This window comes from Heterocephalus glaber, unplaced genomic scaffold, assembly GCF_053883595.1.
Source record: "Heterocephalus glaber isolate CG9 unplaced genomic scaffold, H.glaber_assembly_v1.0 deba00001457, whole genome shotgun sequence".
In the NCBI taxonomy this organism is placed as follows: Eukaryota; Metazoa; Chordata; class Mammalia; order Rodentia; family Bathyergidae; genus Heterocephalus; species Heterocephalus glaber.
The window spans coordinates 37,576,015-37,591,501 of NW_028258305.1; positions in this window are offsets into that span (position 1 = coordinate 37,576,015).

The window sequence follows — 15,487 nt, forward strand, 5'->3', positions numbered from 1 at the left end:
ACTTCTGGGCATAGCTCTTATCCTGGTGTTCTCAGTCTTGAAGGGAAATGAGCTAGGCAAAGTAAATTTAGGTCTAATTAACCTTGTTTTGCCAACTTTTTGTTAGCCGTTCCCTAAATGATTAACATTCCTACTTGCAGAGCCAAGAAAGATTTGACCTAGATTTACAAAATGAAGGTTTAGCTTTGTTCTACTTTTAGTTACTTGGTAGGCATCAGTCTTAAGTCACTTTCTTCATCGCTGACACACAATACCCAACACTCACAAATTAAAAGAGGAGAGGTTTATTTTGGCTTGCAGTTTCAGAAGTTTCAGTCCATGCATAGTCTGCTGGCTCCAAGGTACAAACACCATGGTGGAAAAGTCCAGGCAGAAGAAAGCTGCTCAGGGCACATCAGCCAGGAAACAAATAGAGAAGGCAGGAGCAACTGTCCTGACTCAAAGAGTTTGGGTTTTAATGTTAATCTTTTCAGCAACCACAAGGCCCCAACTTTATAGGCACTACCTTTCTGAAGAAACTGTACCCTTTTCAAATCATTTAACTCTGCTGCTTGCTCCTAATTTTTGCCACGGATCTCCCTGAAAGCAGCAAGCAGTACCCATGCTACAGCTTGAACACTGGGATGCCTTGAAATTTCCTCCACTAGATCAGTCATCCACCACTCTTCATCAGGAGACTGCTCCTGCAAAATTCTGGGATATAAGCAAAATGTAGACAAATTTTCTGCCAGAGTGTACTACACAGTCTTGAGTGCAACTGCTAAAGACCTTGTTCCCAACTGAAACCTCTTGTGCCTGGCTTTCATTATCCACATTTCTATCAGCATTCTAATCTTCTGGGCTCCAAGCAAAATATCCCATCAAGCTTGCCTTATAGATCCCTAGAGCTTCTGCAGCCAGCATCTCCAAACCTTTCCAAACTCCTCCCACAAACCAGGTCCAAAGACGTCTAACTTACATGGTCAAATATTGTCATAGCAACGACTCCACTTTCCTTGTCACTAAGACTAAATACTCAACACCTACAAATTAAAGAGGAGTGGTTTATTTTGGCTGACAGCTTCAGAAGTTTCAGTCCATGCATAGTTGGCCTGATCCAAGAGACAAAGAGCATGGTGGAAGGGCCACAGCAAAAGAAAGCTACTCACACTATAGCGGCCAGGAAGCAAAGAAAGAAAAACTGGGATCCTATTTGGGTCCCCGCGGTCAGGCTGCCTGAGCTGCCTGCCTCAAACTGGGGTCATAAAATGGGCATGCCCCAAACTGGCCTCAGGCTGTATATGCAGCTCACCCCAAACTGGGGTCACGAGGAGGTGTGCCCCAATCCAGAATCACCCTGCAGCCACACCCCAAACTGAAGTTGGGCTGCATGTGTGGCCCACCCCAAACTGGGATCATGCCAGGCACCTCAAAGCAGGGTTGGGCTGCATGTGCAGCCTGCCCCATTTCCTAGAGTCAGAACTGCCCAAAGGAGCAGCTCTGCTGTTTTCTGTCATGTCTAGAGCAAATGTCCTTGGTCCTGGAACATGGCTATTCCAACCTTTATCAACAGATCAGGGAAGCAGGCAAAGAAATTGTACACAATAGCTGGGCTTTACTGTAGGGACAAAAGGGTATTAAGGTAGAGAAAAGGAACAAAAGCAAACCATTGGAATCTTTCTTGACTCCACAGATTTCACCAAGTTCGTGGATAGTGTCAGCTACCACCTGATCAATCACTTGAACTGGACAGCTTAGCACATGTTCCTACCCACCCAAAAAGAGGAGCCAGGGCATCAGGTGGACTGAGCTTATGCCCTTCAGTTTTAGAGAGAGAGAAAGAGATCAAAAAAAGCAATTTAGAGAAAACTTGACCCCACAGATGTGCTTTGTGAGATAGCTTACTCCAGTGTGACCTACAAGCCAGTTCTCTCCACTGTCTCAGGACTGGGTTTCCCATGCTGGATGTATGAAAAACTTCGCTTGAGACACTGGATAGGGGCTTCATCCTTACTTTGTATCTCCCTGGAAGAGCAAGATTTTTCAGAGTCCAATCTAACCTAGGGACAGGGTGTGGTGCTAACCTAAAGGAATACTTAGGCTGCTACAAATCTTGGAGTGTGCCTCCTGATACTTCTTTCCTTTTCTGCTTCGAAGGAGCACACGACTCTTGTCTTCAGTGCTCTTATGTACAAGCACTTATTTTCTAGGGGCTTAGGAGTCTCTAACTGCTGGAAAAGAAAAGAGACTATAACTGCAGAGGGAGAGAAGGAGAAAAAGAAAAACTATGCTTTAGAAACAAAAGGGTTGGGAGAAAACTATGCTTCACAGGGCCAACAGATTGGGGAAAAAGAAAGAAAATAACTAACTAAATAAAAAAGCCTTTTGGCTGGACTTACTAAAGTCACCCTCTCAATGTCTCTTTTTAGGTCCATTCATGTGATTTAGATTTGTATTTCCTGGACAGTAAATTGCATCAATCATGCTTTCCTGTGCTTATTTGCATTTTTTTTCCTTTTGGAGAAATGTTAGTCATATTCCTTATCCATTTTTAATTGAGTTATTTACCTTTTTATTGGTGAGTTGTAGAAGCTCTTTATATTTAAGTCTCTTACAGATACAATGTGAAAAACCTCTCCCATTCTGTAATTTTTTTATGTGAAAATAAAAGACAGTTGATTTTTAAATGTTTGGCTTGGATCTATAACCTTGTTGAACTCACTCCCAAAACTGGGAGGTTTTTGAGGTGTTATCTCTTGGGAATCTCTACGAAAACCTTCATGCCATCTGCGAATAGAAACACTTTTCTCTCTTTTTCATTTTTTCTTTCTTTTCTTTTTCTTTCCAGTAAGACCTTAACAGAGACCTTAAAGGCATCTAGTAAATTTTATATGATTACTAAGTTACAATGTCTATCCCCAAAAACATCATCTTTAGGATCTATTTTATGAACCTGGGACCAATTTAAGATAAAAAAATTTTTTAAAGCTGATTTTTCTCTAAAGGTGAACTACAGAGTAAAAACACGAAACTTCAAAGCTCTTCTCTCATCCTCCTGACTCTTACTGGTTAAATAACAAAAAAGACACTCAGAGTAGCTTACAAATAAAGGCCTTAAAGTTTGATAATCCACTGCGTATGTATGATTGGGTTACTGTGTATGTTTCTGTGTGTCTATTTTCAGGAATGTTTTATTTTAGTTGGTATTGTATACAGATAAGTAGACACTCATGATATAACCCAAATACTTTTTATACTTTTGTTCACATGGCTTAAAAATGAGTTAACAAAACACATGAGATAAAATAAGTAAGTTAGGGCCTGGGGACTTAGCTCAGTGGTACTGTGCCTGTCGCCTGCCTGGCAAGCGCAAGGTCCTGAGTTCAATCCCCAGTACCAAAAAAAAAAAGAGAGAGAAGTGAGTCAACAAAAAAGCTGGTAACATATTTCCATCCATGTCCTTTAATTCTTATCCATACAGTCACACCCTATAAACCTGTTAACAGGAATCTACATTTTGCCTTAAGATTAAAACGAAGTAAATATATGTAAAGATTTCTATATACTCATGAAGCTAATTATTGCTAACCATGTTAATTATTAAATACATTTGTGTTTCCCAAGTGTATAGGCCTAAGTAGGAGAATTTGAGAGAAGCATCTTATTGTACTGGTGACACTAAAGTTGTTCGTGATAATGGACTTTTTCAGGTTTATGTTCATGTGATTGTTATATAATTGTATTAATTATGATTAATAGTTATACAAATGCATTATATACAATATAATTGTATTGTGGTAGATATGCCTAAATATTGTACAGTTGAGGCAATGTCATTATAATGATTAAAGATTAGACAGTAATAAGCTATCAAGTACATCAATGAATAAATACCTTCTACTTAACTGACAGCTAATTAAAAGGTAACAAATTTACATAAGGGCTTCTTTGTCATTTCATATTTTGTAATTTGGTAAAGGTAACTAATTAAAGTTATTTTATACTAAAAGGAGAATTTCAATGTATTTTTAGAGGTTAAAAAAGTGATTCTAACATAATGTCATCATAATTGTTAAGCTAAATGCTGTTTGCTCTTGTCCCTCTTAGGCAAGAGCTGTCTTTGTCTCAATAAATATTCCCTTTTTTTTTTTTTTTTTTTTTTTTTTGGTTTTTTGAGGCAGGGTCTCCCTTTGTAGTTCAGGCTGGCCCTGAACTCACTATGTAGCCCAGGCTGGCCTGGAACTTGTGGGAAGCCTCCTGCGTCAGCCTCCCAAGTGCTGGGAATACAGGCATGTGCTGGGGCTCAATATTCCCTACTCTTAACCGCCATTGTTCTTAGAATTCATTCTTCGATTTTAGAAAACATGAACTTGGCATTTCAGATATTTAGTAGGCTGGGAGTTAATATTTTCCTTACATTATTTGGAGGTCCTATATCATATACCCTATATCAATACTATGCACTACAATTCTTTATACTGTATGATGACCCATTAGTTATAGGCTAATGTCTCATGTGTCCTTGCCATCTTTTTGAGACTAGTGAAAGGTGATGGTGATATAGACAGCTAAATTAGGTAGAAATATTGTAGGCAGTCAGACAGGGTGGTGCCTCAAAGTCAGTGCAGAGAATGAGAACACATCAAAGCTGTGGCTGGAGCCACATCTGAAGATTAAAGTCACAATGGCAACATTTGTATGCTTCCCTGAGGGATAGTGGTACCTCCCTTTTGGGCTTTGGGGGTGGGCCATTCTCTTCCACCTAGGAAGACTAAGACCACTAAGACTAAGACTAAGTAGATTTAAGACTAATACTACAGATTATCAACCAAGGTTAATGATGTCATCCATATAGCCTTGTTACTACTGGCTCAACATTACCTAAGCAACTATACTTCTAATCTTATTGTTTGATTATAGTTTTTACCCATGTTGTACCCACCCCTTGTGACTTTGCTCTGTAAAACTTCCTTTGAGCAAGCTCACTGTCAACCCTTTCAGGACCCCTCCTGTATCTCAGAAGCTATTCTTATTCCACATCCCTATTCTCCAGCAAATTTTCCTACTTTTAACTTCGTTTCTTAGAATTCATTCTTTGACTTCAGGGGAACACAAACTCGGCACATCTGACATCCATTAACTTTGGGGGTTATATCTATTCCCCATGTATCAAAGGTTCTTCAAAAGATCCTAATATTCCTGTCTCCTTTAGAACCAACAGGATGAGACTTTTGGTTCCTGGCTGTTGGGAACAATTCTACAAAATTTGGGGGAAAAAAATCATTTCACAAGTAAATTATGATTAGGCCTAGTTTTCCTGCCTACAGGACAGCTATGGCATGTCAAGACATAACTCCATTTTTGCCTCAGGTCACAGCTAAAACCTCAATGATCCCACAGGATTACATCAGCTGAAGACATCCTGGGGAGGGAGAAATTTCTAATCAACATAAGTTCCTTATTTAAACTTCCAGTTTCTCACACTAGAGAAACTACTCAGTATTTACACATGTGTGTCCTATTTATTTCACTTAATAGTATCACCTCAATGTGCATCCATTCAGCTATGTCTCTAATTCTCATTTTTTATGGCTGAGTAGTACTCCATTTTATTTAAAAAAACACATTTTCTTTATACAGTCTCCAGTTGATGGGCATTTGGGTTGTTTCCAAGTTTTAGCTATCACAAATTGTGCTGCTTTGAACATGGGTGCAGATATAACACTGTGGTATGATTCTTTTAATTCTTTGGGGAAGATACCCAGCAGGGGAATAGCTGGGTCAAGTGGGACTTTCCAGTCCTAGTTCTTTGAGGTATCTCCATACTGATTTCCACAGTGGTTGCACCAGTCTACACTCCCACCAGCAGTGGAGGAGGGTTCCTCTCTCCCCACAGCCCCGCCAGCATTTGTTATTGGTTGATTTCACGATAGCAGCCATTCTTTCTGGAGTGAGGTGGAATCTCAGCACTGTTTTCATTTGCATCTCTCAAATGACCAGTGATAAAGGTAATAATAGATAATATGAAATAGGAAGAAAGGGGGCAAAAGGGAAGGGGAAGTGGGAGGAGTAGAGGAAAGGAAAGAAGGGAATGGAATATGAGAAAATGGAGAAAAGGAAACAAAGTCTTTGTAAATAGGGAGGGATGGAGGGGTTGAAGGGAGGGCAAGGGAAGGGGGAAAAATAAGAACCAAGAGAGATTATGTAAAGGTGCAAATGTCCAATGATGAATGTAACTGTATTATATACCTAAAATGTACCAATGATTAAAATGAATAATTGATAATATGAAGTAGGAAGAAAAGGTCCAAAGGGGTAGGGGAAGTGGGAGGGGTAGGGGAAAGGAAAGAATGGAAAGGAAAAATTATGAGAAATGGAAAAAATGGAAACAATGTCTTTGTAAATAGGGAAGGGTGGAGGGGGTAAAGCGAGTGCAGGGAATGGGGAAAAAATAAGAACAAAGATACATCATGTAAAGGTACAAGTTCCCAATGAGAAATATAAATGTATTGTATACCTAAAATGTACCCAATAAAAGAATTTTAAAAAAACCAAAACATAAGTTCCTCATCGAACTAGGATCTTCATCTGCATAAATTCCTCATTGTTCTAGGATTATCACAACGGCTCTCTGAATCAAAGAAAGGTGTGAGAAGCTCAGGGTTTTTCGTCTTTGCTGCCCAGAGCAGCACAGATCAGACCCAAAACTCAGCTTCTTCGCTAAGTCTCATTTCTGTCTTATTAATTAATCTTCCTTGTGCTATCCTGGCTCACAGAAGACTATGACTCACTGCAGGAGTTCTAGTAATGTCCCCTTCCCCAGTTCCCTAAACGTGGCTAGTCAGGATCAATGCCCCTCCAGAGCCTGAAGAAGTTACAAGAAGTTGGACTATTGGCCCTTCTGTACTCCCTTAAGTATAGGAGACCAAAGTCTCAGAGGGGGGTTAATGAAGTAGGATACAAGAAATAAAAATGAGGTAAAAAGAAGGTAAGGAAACCGAGATTTTAAAAATGTATTTTTAAGAACTACAGTTTCAGGACATAAGCCCAGTCGTTATTTTTGTTCTTGTTTTTTTTCCTCTTTCTTTTCTCCCAAAACATAATAATCCTGGGGAACTCCTTTTCACTTACAAATGGGTTTGTCCATTCCTTTTACTTGCAAGAGGTCTTCTTTGGCCTACGAACAGACCAGCTGTTAGGGCTTGTGTTTAGATCCCCCACCCCCCACCCCAAGGCCTCAAGCAGATGAGGTGGGGCTTTCTTCTTTAGAGGTGGCTGAATCTGGAATGTTTGATGCTGCAATTTAGGGCATGTGATTACTAAAACACCATATGTGAGTGACTGGTTTGGCACAACCTTAATCCCAGCAGTCTGGATGGGATTAAAGGGGCAAAAAGACACTATTAAGGTCCCTTTTTGCTTTTGCTACCTTGTGCCCACCATTATGTTTCTCCTCTGAGATGCCTGTCTGCTATCCACCCTGCCTTGGAGTCAGCTGATTATGGACTGAAACCTCTATGAACTGTGAGCTAAATAAACCCTTTCCCCTTTAACCCTGAGTGTTGGTATTTTGTCTCAGTAAGGAGAGAAAAGTAAGAAACCACCTTTTTAGGATTTTCCATATGAATGGACCATTTACCTCACTATGGGAGGGACATCCTCTCCTACCCACTAGACAAGACTAAGACTATAGATTATCAAATTTCACAGATTTCCAAGACCCAAAACACACAAAAGATCTCCAGTTCCCAAATGTATCATGCCTCATTTCTGAGCACCTGCACTCCGCCCTTGTATGTGTCCTATATCTCTAATAAACCTTCTCCTGCCTCTTACTGACATGTTCTGAAAATTCTTTCCATGATAAGAGTCAGCAAACCTGCAAACTTACTTTTAGAGTATGTTAAGTTCTTTATTTCAGCCTCGGTGACCCCAGACCCAGCCTGGTGACAGTATCACCTTACACCCACAAGAATACTATTACTTGCCTTGAATGACAGTATAACCAAAAAGACAAGTAATAACAAGTGTTGATGAGGAGAAATGGGAAACTTCAGACACTGCTGGTAGACAGGGAAATCACACAGCCATTTTGAAAAACAGTCTGACAGTTCCTCAAAAGCTTATAAATATAGTTACCCTATGGCCCAACAAATCCAATGAAAATATACATCTATACAAAACTTGTACATGAATGTGCGTATCAACATTCGTAACAGCCACTAGGTAGACTCCTATCACTCCTTCCACTTCCTTCATCATTCTCTTATTTCCATCTTTCTTGTGACACCACTGCCAGATACCAGCTCACCAACATGCTATCCATGGGTTCTCCCCAGGCAATCAACTATACTTACAAGTGTAATATGGATGTGATTTCTTCAGATGGAAAAATGAGGGTAGCATAAGTATTCCCTTTATCTAGGCCCCTAGAACAGTAATTCACTTTCTGTGAGGAAGTAAATAAGTTATGTTTTATGGGTTTCTTGTTTCATGTACAGTGCTGGGGATCACAGCTAGGGCCTCACATGCTAGGCAAGCACTCTACCACTAAACTGCACCCCCAGTGCAGTGAATAAGTCCTCACGAAACCTCAACTGGGACAGACAGAGTGGCTAATCATCTACTGTTAGTGTTCACTGATGGCTGCCCCGTAGATGTCCTTTCCATTTGCCTCCCCAGTTATTACAATAGTATGCCCTATTCCCATTATCTAGGGAGAGGTGTAACTGAGGCCATTATGGGCACCTCACCCACACTACTGCAGGGTCTCACAAAAGGCTTTTCTTAGCTCTTAGTTATTGCATTCAAAGCCTTGTAGCCAAAGGAACTGTAGTCTGTCCTGATTAACCAAGATCAATCAGTGGAGCAGGAGAAAAGCCACACAATGAGTATTATTAAATGAAGACTACAATTCAGAATGATGAAAAGAAGTTATTAGCACTTTCCAAAAATGTGAGAGAAAAATAATCAACTTCATAATTTATCATGTGTCATATCCATCAAAATTTAGGTTGTATGTGCAACTATGCACTCATTCTCAGGACAAGGAACGAATAACTGACAGAAGACCTGTGGCATAATTTTGTAAACAAATTACAAAATGGCATGATATGATAGCTTTAATTTCTCATTTGCCTTTTGCAAGGCAATTGTATGAGAGTCATTTTTTATAAATCTAGATTTCATCATCTTTTCTCCTGGAGCCTCACATATTCTTTTCAAATCCTTTTCAAGTGCTGCTCTTCATCCCTCCTGGTTTCCTCATTAAGGTAACTGATCTAATACTGCCACATTCCTACTAGGACCTTTTTATAAGTACAACGTATATATGCTAAGGTGCATAAAGCTTAGGTGTACAACTTAAATTTCTAGATGTACATATACACAATCCAAGATAGAGTATTTCCAGCATCGCCAAAGGTTCCCTCACACCCCAACTCTCTGAAGTAACCACTATTCTAACTACTTTTACAGTATTAGGGGTTGGATCCAGGGTGTCCCACATGGTAGGCAAGTGCTCTACCACTCAACTACATCATCTACAACCCCAGTCCTAGGTAAAAATCATGATTACCCCAGGGTCTTTGTAGTGGTGGTAATGACTAGGAAGGGGAGGTAACATTCTGAGAGGAGGGAAATAGTATATCCATTGAGCTAAAACCCTTTCTTTTTTTCTTTCCAAAGAGAATCTCACAAAGTTAACCAGGCTGGCCTTGAACTCACAATCCTGCCTCAGCTTCCCAAGTAGCTGAGATTACAGGCATGAGCCACTGAGCCCTACTATCACTATTCTGACTTCTACTATCAGAAAGTAATTGTATTTGTCTTTGAACTTCACTTAAGTGGAAGTCTACAGTATGTAATCTTATGTCTGCCTTAGTGTACTGTGAAATCATCCATGTTGATGGGTGTACTTGTAGCTCACTGTTTTATTGCTTTTGTAGTGTTTCAGTTTATAAACATAACTTACAAAACCATTCTGCTGATATAAGTTCAAGTTGTATCTAATTTAAGGTTATTATGAAGATCCTATAAATATTCTTTTACGTGCTTTTTTAGGAGATGTGTATTTGTTTCTCTTAGAAACATTTGCCAAAGTGACTGCATCATCTTACACTCCTAACAACAATATCTAAAATCCAGCTGGCCTACATCCATGCCAACATCGGCACTGACCGTGTTAATTTTAGCCATTCTGGAAGGTCTACAGTAGTAGCTCATGGAATCATCTTTTTCCTGTCAACAAATAAAGCCGCGTATCTTCCTATGTGCTTACTGGCTGCCACAGTCTAAATCTAAAATGGCCCCCAAGGCCTCTTGTGCTTGGCGGGGGGTTAGACCACGGGGGTTTGTGGCTGACTTGCTATCAGGAGGCGGGTCTGACAGGAAGGGGCCAGTCACCTGGGCAGACCCATGCAGCCTGAGGGTGCCCCTCTCTTCCAAGCACCTCCCCTCACTCTTTGCTTCCTAACTGCCATGTGCGCAGCTTCTCCTCAGCCCAGACCCCTCCACTATGTCCCTTACTGTGCAAGAACTGAAACTTCTAAAATGTGAGCCAAAACAAACCTCTCTTCCACTAAGTTGTCGGCGGCAGGAATTGTGTTCAATAAAGAGGAAAGCGAGTGAGACACTAGCTACTCATAGGTTCACTATTAGAAAGTAACTGTTCAGGACTCCCATGTGTTTCTAAAGTAAATCCATTCTCTTAGTGATTTTACACACACACACACACACACACACACACACACACATACACACACAATTCTTCCCACTCCCCGCATACATTCTTGGATACAAGTCTCTGGTCAGATAATAAATTGCAAATTTCTTCTTTGAGTCTGTATCTTGCTCTTCATTCACTTAATAGCAACTTTAGATGGAGGGAAGTTCTTAATTATTATTACATCAAAGGCAAATTTATTGATCATTTTTAAGGCCATTGCTTTCCGAGTCACTTTTAAGCAACCTCTGATACTCTAATCACTAATTCTTTGATCTGTGCTTCTGGTTTGGTTCTTCATCTTAATCAGAATTCATGAAATCCCGCATCGTGGTAAGGTTTGCACTTTCACCTTGTAGCTGATTTACACTACACTCATGCCAAGTTGTCAGGTGCTGGGTAACCCTGATGTCACAAATGTCGAGCTGACTAGTTTTACAACTAGAGAATTCATCAGTGATTACCTCCCTCCCCATTAAATCAATGCTGGCTGGGCATGGTGGCACATGTCTGTAATCCTAGCACTTGGGAGGCTGAGGCAGAAGGACTGCCATTTGAGGCTAGTCTGGTCTACATAGCAAGACCCAGTCTCAAAAAAAACAGAAAGAGGGCCAGGGATTTAGCTCAGTGGTTCTGGTGCCTGCCTCAAAAGCACAAGGTCCTGAGTTCGATCCCCAGCACCAAAAAAACAAAAACAAAAACAAAAACAAAAACACCAAAAAAATAAGATAGACAGATAGAAAGAACAAAATCAGTTACATACAAATACATTAAGAACCTAATGTAAATTTTTTCTAATTACCATTATGTCCCCCCAAACTTAGCTTAGATGATTCTTCCTACTCCCTTTAAGCCAGGCCTCAAAGAATCCTAGCTCTATCCTTTTTCCTAAAATATCTCCAATTTCCAACCATATAGTTTACAGAACAAACTTTATTCTTCTCTCTTCTACCAGCAGGTGTTCAGCTCCCCCACCCTGGTTCTCTTCACATCTGTCTTACTTTTTCTCTCCTTGCTAAGACAAATACCTGTCACCCACAGTTAAAGGGAGAAGGTTTATTTAGCTTACAGTTTGTAGAGGTTTCAGTTCATAGTTCACTGGCTCCAAGGGAGAGTGCACATGGCAAAAGGGCGTTGCAGAGCAGAAACAGTTTTTTGCAAGCTGAAGACAGGAAAAGCAACAAGGGAAGACAAGCCTCTTTCGGTCCTTTTTATCTTATCCAGACTACAGGGACTAGGGCAGTGTCAAACCAATCAGTGTAATGATTTAGAATCACACGCCCTTTATCCCAGCATCACACACTCCATTCAGTCACTTCTGAAAAAGCCCTGTGACTGCATGAGGCTCTGGGGGGACATCTGGACACAAACCCTAACAACATCTAATCTACCTGTCACTCACTTTCAAAATACGTGTGCAATCTTGCAATCTTGAATCTCACCAGCTCACCTAGATACGAAACTACTTAACTGGTCTTTACTCAGTTTTTCACTCTGTCTCCAGTCACCTCTCAAGAACATAAAGTTGACCACGTTATTCCTCTCCTCTAAGATTAGTAATCACTTTAGTCCCCATGTCCACATGGGATCACCCTCTCAGCTGACAATTCACAAGCTGGCCCTAACCTTTCCTGGCTTCTCTCCCAGCACTGCCTACACGCTGCGGTCTGAACCCTGGCCTCCCACGCACTCTCATTCATCTTGGCTTCACACTGCTTCTTCCTACTGCCAGAAGCCCTTCCTCCCTTCTCTGGTCAGCTTCCTTCCTCTCCTTGCCAGGCCCACCCTAGTCAAAGCAACTGTACCCTTCTGTGTGCTCCCTCTGCTCACTGTACCCACAATTATATGAGTTCTTAGTGCACTGTATTAATCACTTATTTGTTCATCTCACTCACTGGTCTTTAACTCTGGACTCAGGCTTCTCCTTGAACTCCCCAAGGATTAGATCAGGAATTAATATTTACATCCCAAAGACTTGGCAGAATTATTCTTACAAAGGTTCCATAAAAGTTACAAAGGTTCAATAAAATACAAAGGTTCCAGCCACTTTTATTTATGTCATCTTTCTTCTATAAATAAACACTGGAAAAATTAGTAAAGCAATGAACCTTACTAAAGCAAGTTTTCTCTTAAAAGTCACCCAGCAAATTATTCGTTCAAAGATTTTAATCAAAACTAAAATCTTAATTATTGATTTGTGCTTTCTAGTAGAAATTAGTCACAAGTCTTTGATTTAAAAGACTTTTCTAAGTTGGATGAATATAGCACTTTGAAGCAAAGTAATTGTCATCACCACAGAAACTGCTACCAGATGCTGATACAATGAATCAAAATTATGATTTATAGGACTAAAAGACAAACAAACCTAATCTCCTCAAAAATTTGTTCACATATTTCCCCTTAACATATCACACATCCATACACATGGAGAGGCAGAATACACAGTGGTTAAGAATGCAGACTGGAATCACAATGCTAATTGTGTGATTTGGGTCAAATTACTTAAAACTTCAGTATGCCTCAGTTTCCTCACTTGTCAAACAAAAATGATAAAAGTACCCACCTCACAATGCTGCTGAGTGGCTGAGTTAGCAAATATGTACAAGGTCCCTGACACAGTGCCTGGCTGAATAAGTGCATAGTAATAAATGTCAACTATTATCATTATGTTTTTTAGTTTTAAAAAATCTTTTTACATGTGCTCCCCCAAACATAACAGTGCAGTGAGACGGGACAAGAAAAGCTATCCCCATTTCAGAGATAAGGCCCCTCTTCCAAAGGGTTATATGATTATCTTAAACCAGTGGTGGCAAACCTATGGCACACATGCAGCAGGCTGTTACCACTGAAAGCTCTGAAAGGTTTGCCATCACTGCCTTAGGCTCATTTAAGAGGTAGAGTTTGGACACAACCACACATAACCTCAACCCCAGGTCAAGACGACCAAATCCCACTGAAAGGGGGGAACCACCTCCCCAACCCTGCATCCTGTAATGAAAATTGAACCCAGGGCCTTTGTACTGAGCCACCCACCTCCCTTATTTTTTATTTTGAGACAGGGTCTCACTAAGTCACTAAGTTGCCCAAGCTGGGTTCAAACTTGAGATTCTTCTGCTTCAGCACTGTTCTCTTCTGGCTGTCAGCAGCAGCCAACCTTTACACTTAACGGGAACAGATGAATTCTATCAGTTGTTCAAGTTCAAATGTAGAAGAAACCTCCCTTTCAGAGCCGGGGATTTAGCTCAGTGGTTCTGCCACCTGCCTCACAAGCACAAGGTCCCGAGTTCGATCCCCGGTACCAAAAAAAAAAAAAAAAAGGAACCCTCCCTTACACAGTGGACACTCTGGAGAAGCTCTTGGGGACTGAAACACAAAGCGTCACTGTGCTTGCTCGATTCCAAAACAAGCCACTCTACAAAACCAAGCCTACTACTGTGCCTAAAGTCACTTAATATTACACTTATCTGTCACACAGAGCACAATGTGACAAGTGAAACTAAGGAAAAAATGAAACGAGCCTTTCATTAACCCAAAAATATACAAGTTTTGCAAAAAGGACTTTCAAATCAAGATAATTTATGAAAATTTAACCTAACCATTTTATGGAATGACGTTTCTCTGTCCAAATAAGTGAGGAATATGAATGAATATTTTATCTCGGCACTACCTTCATCAACTTTTATCTTTAACACTTTCCCTGCGCTTAAACTGAATCTCAACTCTCAGCTTTATCTACAGCCATCAGTACACATTGGATAAATGCGTACACATTGGAGCTTCAGGGAACTCAACTGAATCGCGCCAGAACCAGAAGGCAAAAGGGCTCCACAACTACTAGCATGTGCCTTGTCTTTCCATTGCTCGTTTTAAAATGGGCAACTAGATGCTAAGGCACCTTTAACGTCAGACCTAACATCAGCCCCCGGGGAAGCCTACCTTTCCTTTCCTAAGCCCTCCTCTGACCCCAGGAGGACACAGCCACGAGGCAGCTAGAAACCTTGCCCTCGACTGCTCTCTTCCAATCCTTGCACGTGGCAGCCACTTGGCACATTTTTGCACCTGGGATTCAACAAGGGCACGGCTCAGGTGGTGTTCCAGGATTACCCGGCTCCCGGAGCCGCCGAGGTCTGGCAGTTAAGTCCAGCAGCCCCCTCTGGCAATCCTGACCGGGCACCCAGCCCTCCTCGACCCGGGCCACCTCGCTCTCTTCGTGCCGGCTCTCGCAGCCACTCGGCCCGCGACGCCTCCGCCAGCCTCTGAGACTCCCTCGCCCGCGCCTCCGGTCCTGCGCCAGCCTCCCCACCACCCGCGTCGGGACCCCAACTCCCGGCCACTGACTGCGGATCGGGGGGAGGAGCCCGGGCTGCAGCGCCCCTTCCCCACCTTGGAGATTCCAGGGTCGCCGCCGCCATTTTCCCCCCCGCCGCAACCCCCACCGGACAGTTCCGGCCTCCCACCTGTGACGGGCAGGGAACGCCGCGCGAGGCCGAGGGGCACGCGTGCCAAGCTGGGGACTCCGGGACCGGGACGGGGGCAAAGCTAAGGCCAGAACCCGCCGCTAATTCATCCCGGAGCGAGGAAGCGTCCAGCCCGTCGCCCTAGTAATGCGTGCCGCCAAGCTCCGTCCTGATTGGCTGCGGGCGCCGTGACGCAGGGCGTCCCCGGCTGCGTGGGAAGCCCGGGTCCCAGGCGCCCCGCCCCTGCTCCGCAGCCGGGTGGAACCCCGGGCGCCGGTCTTTGAGGGCTGCGTTAAAGGGGCAGTGCCGTTTTCTCTCCGGCCTGAGG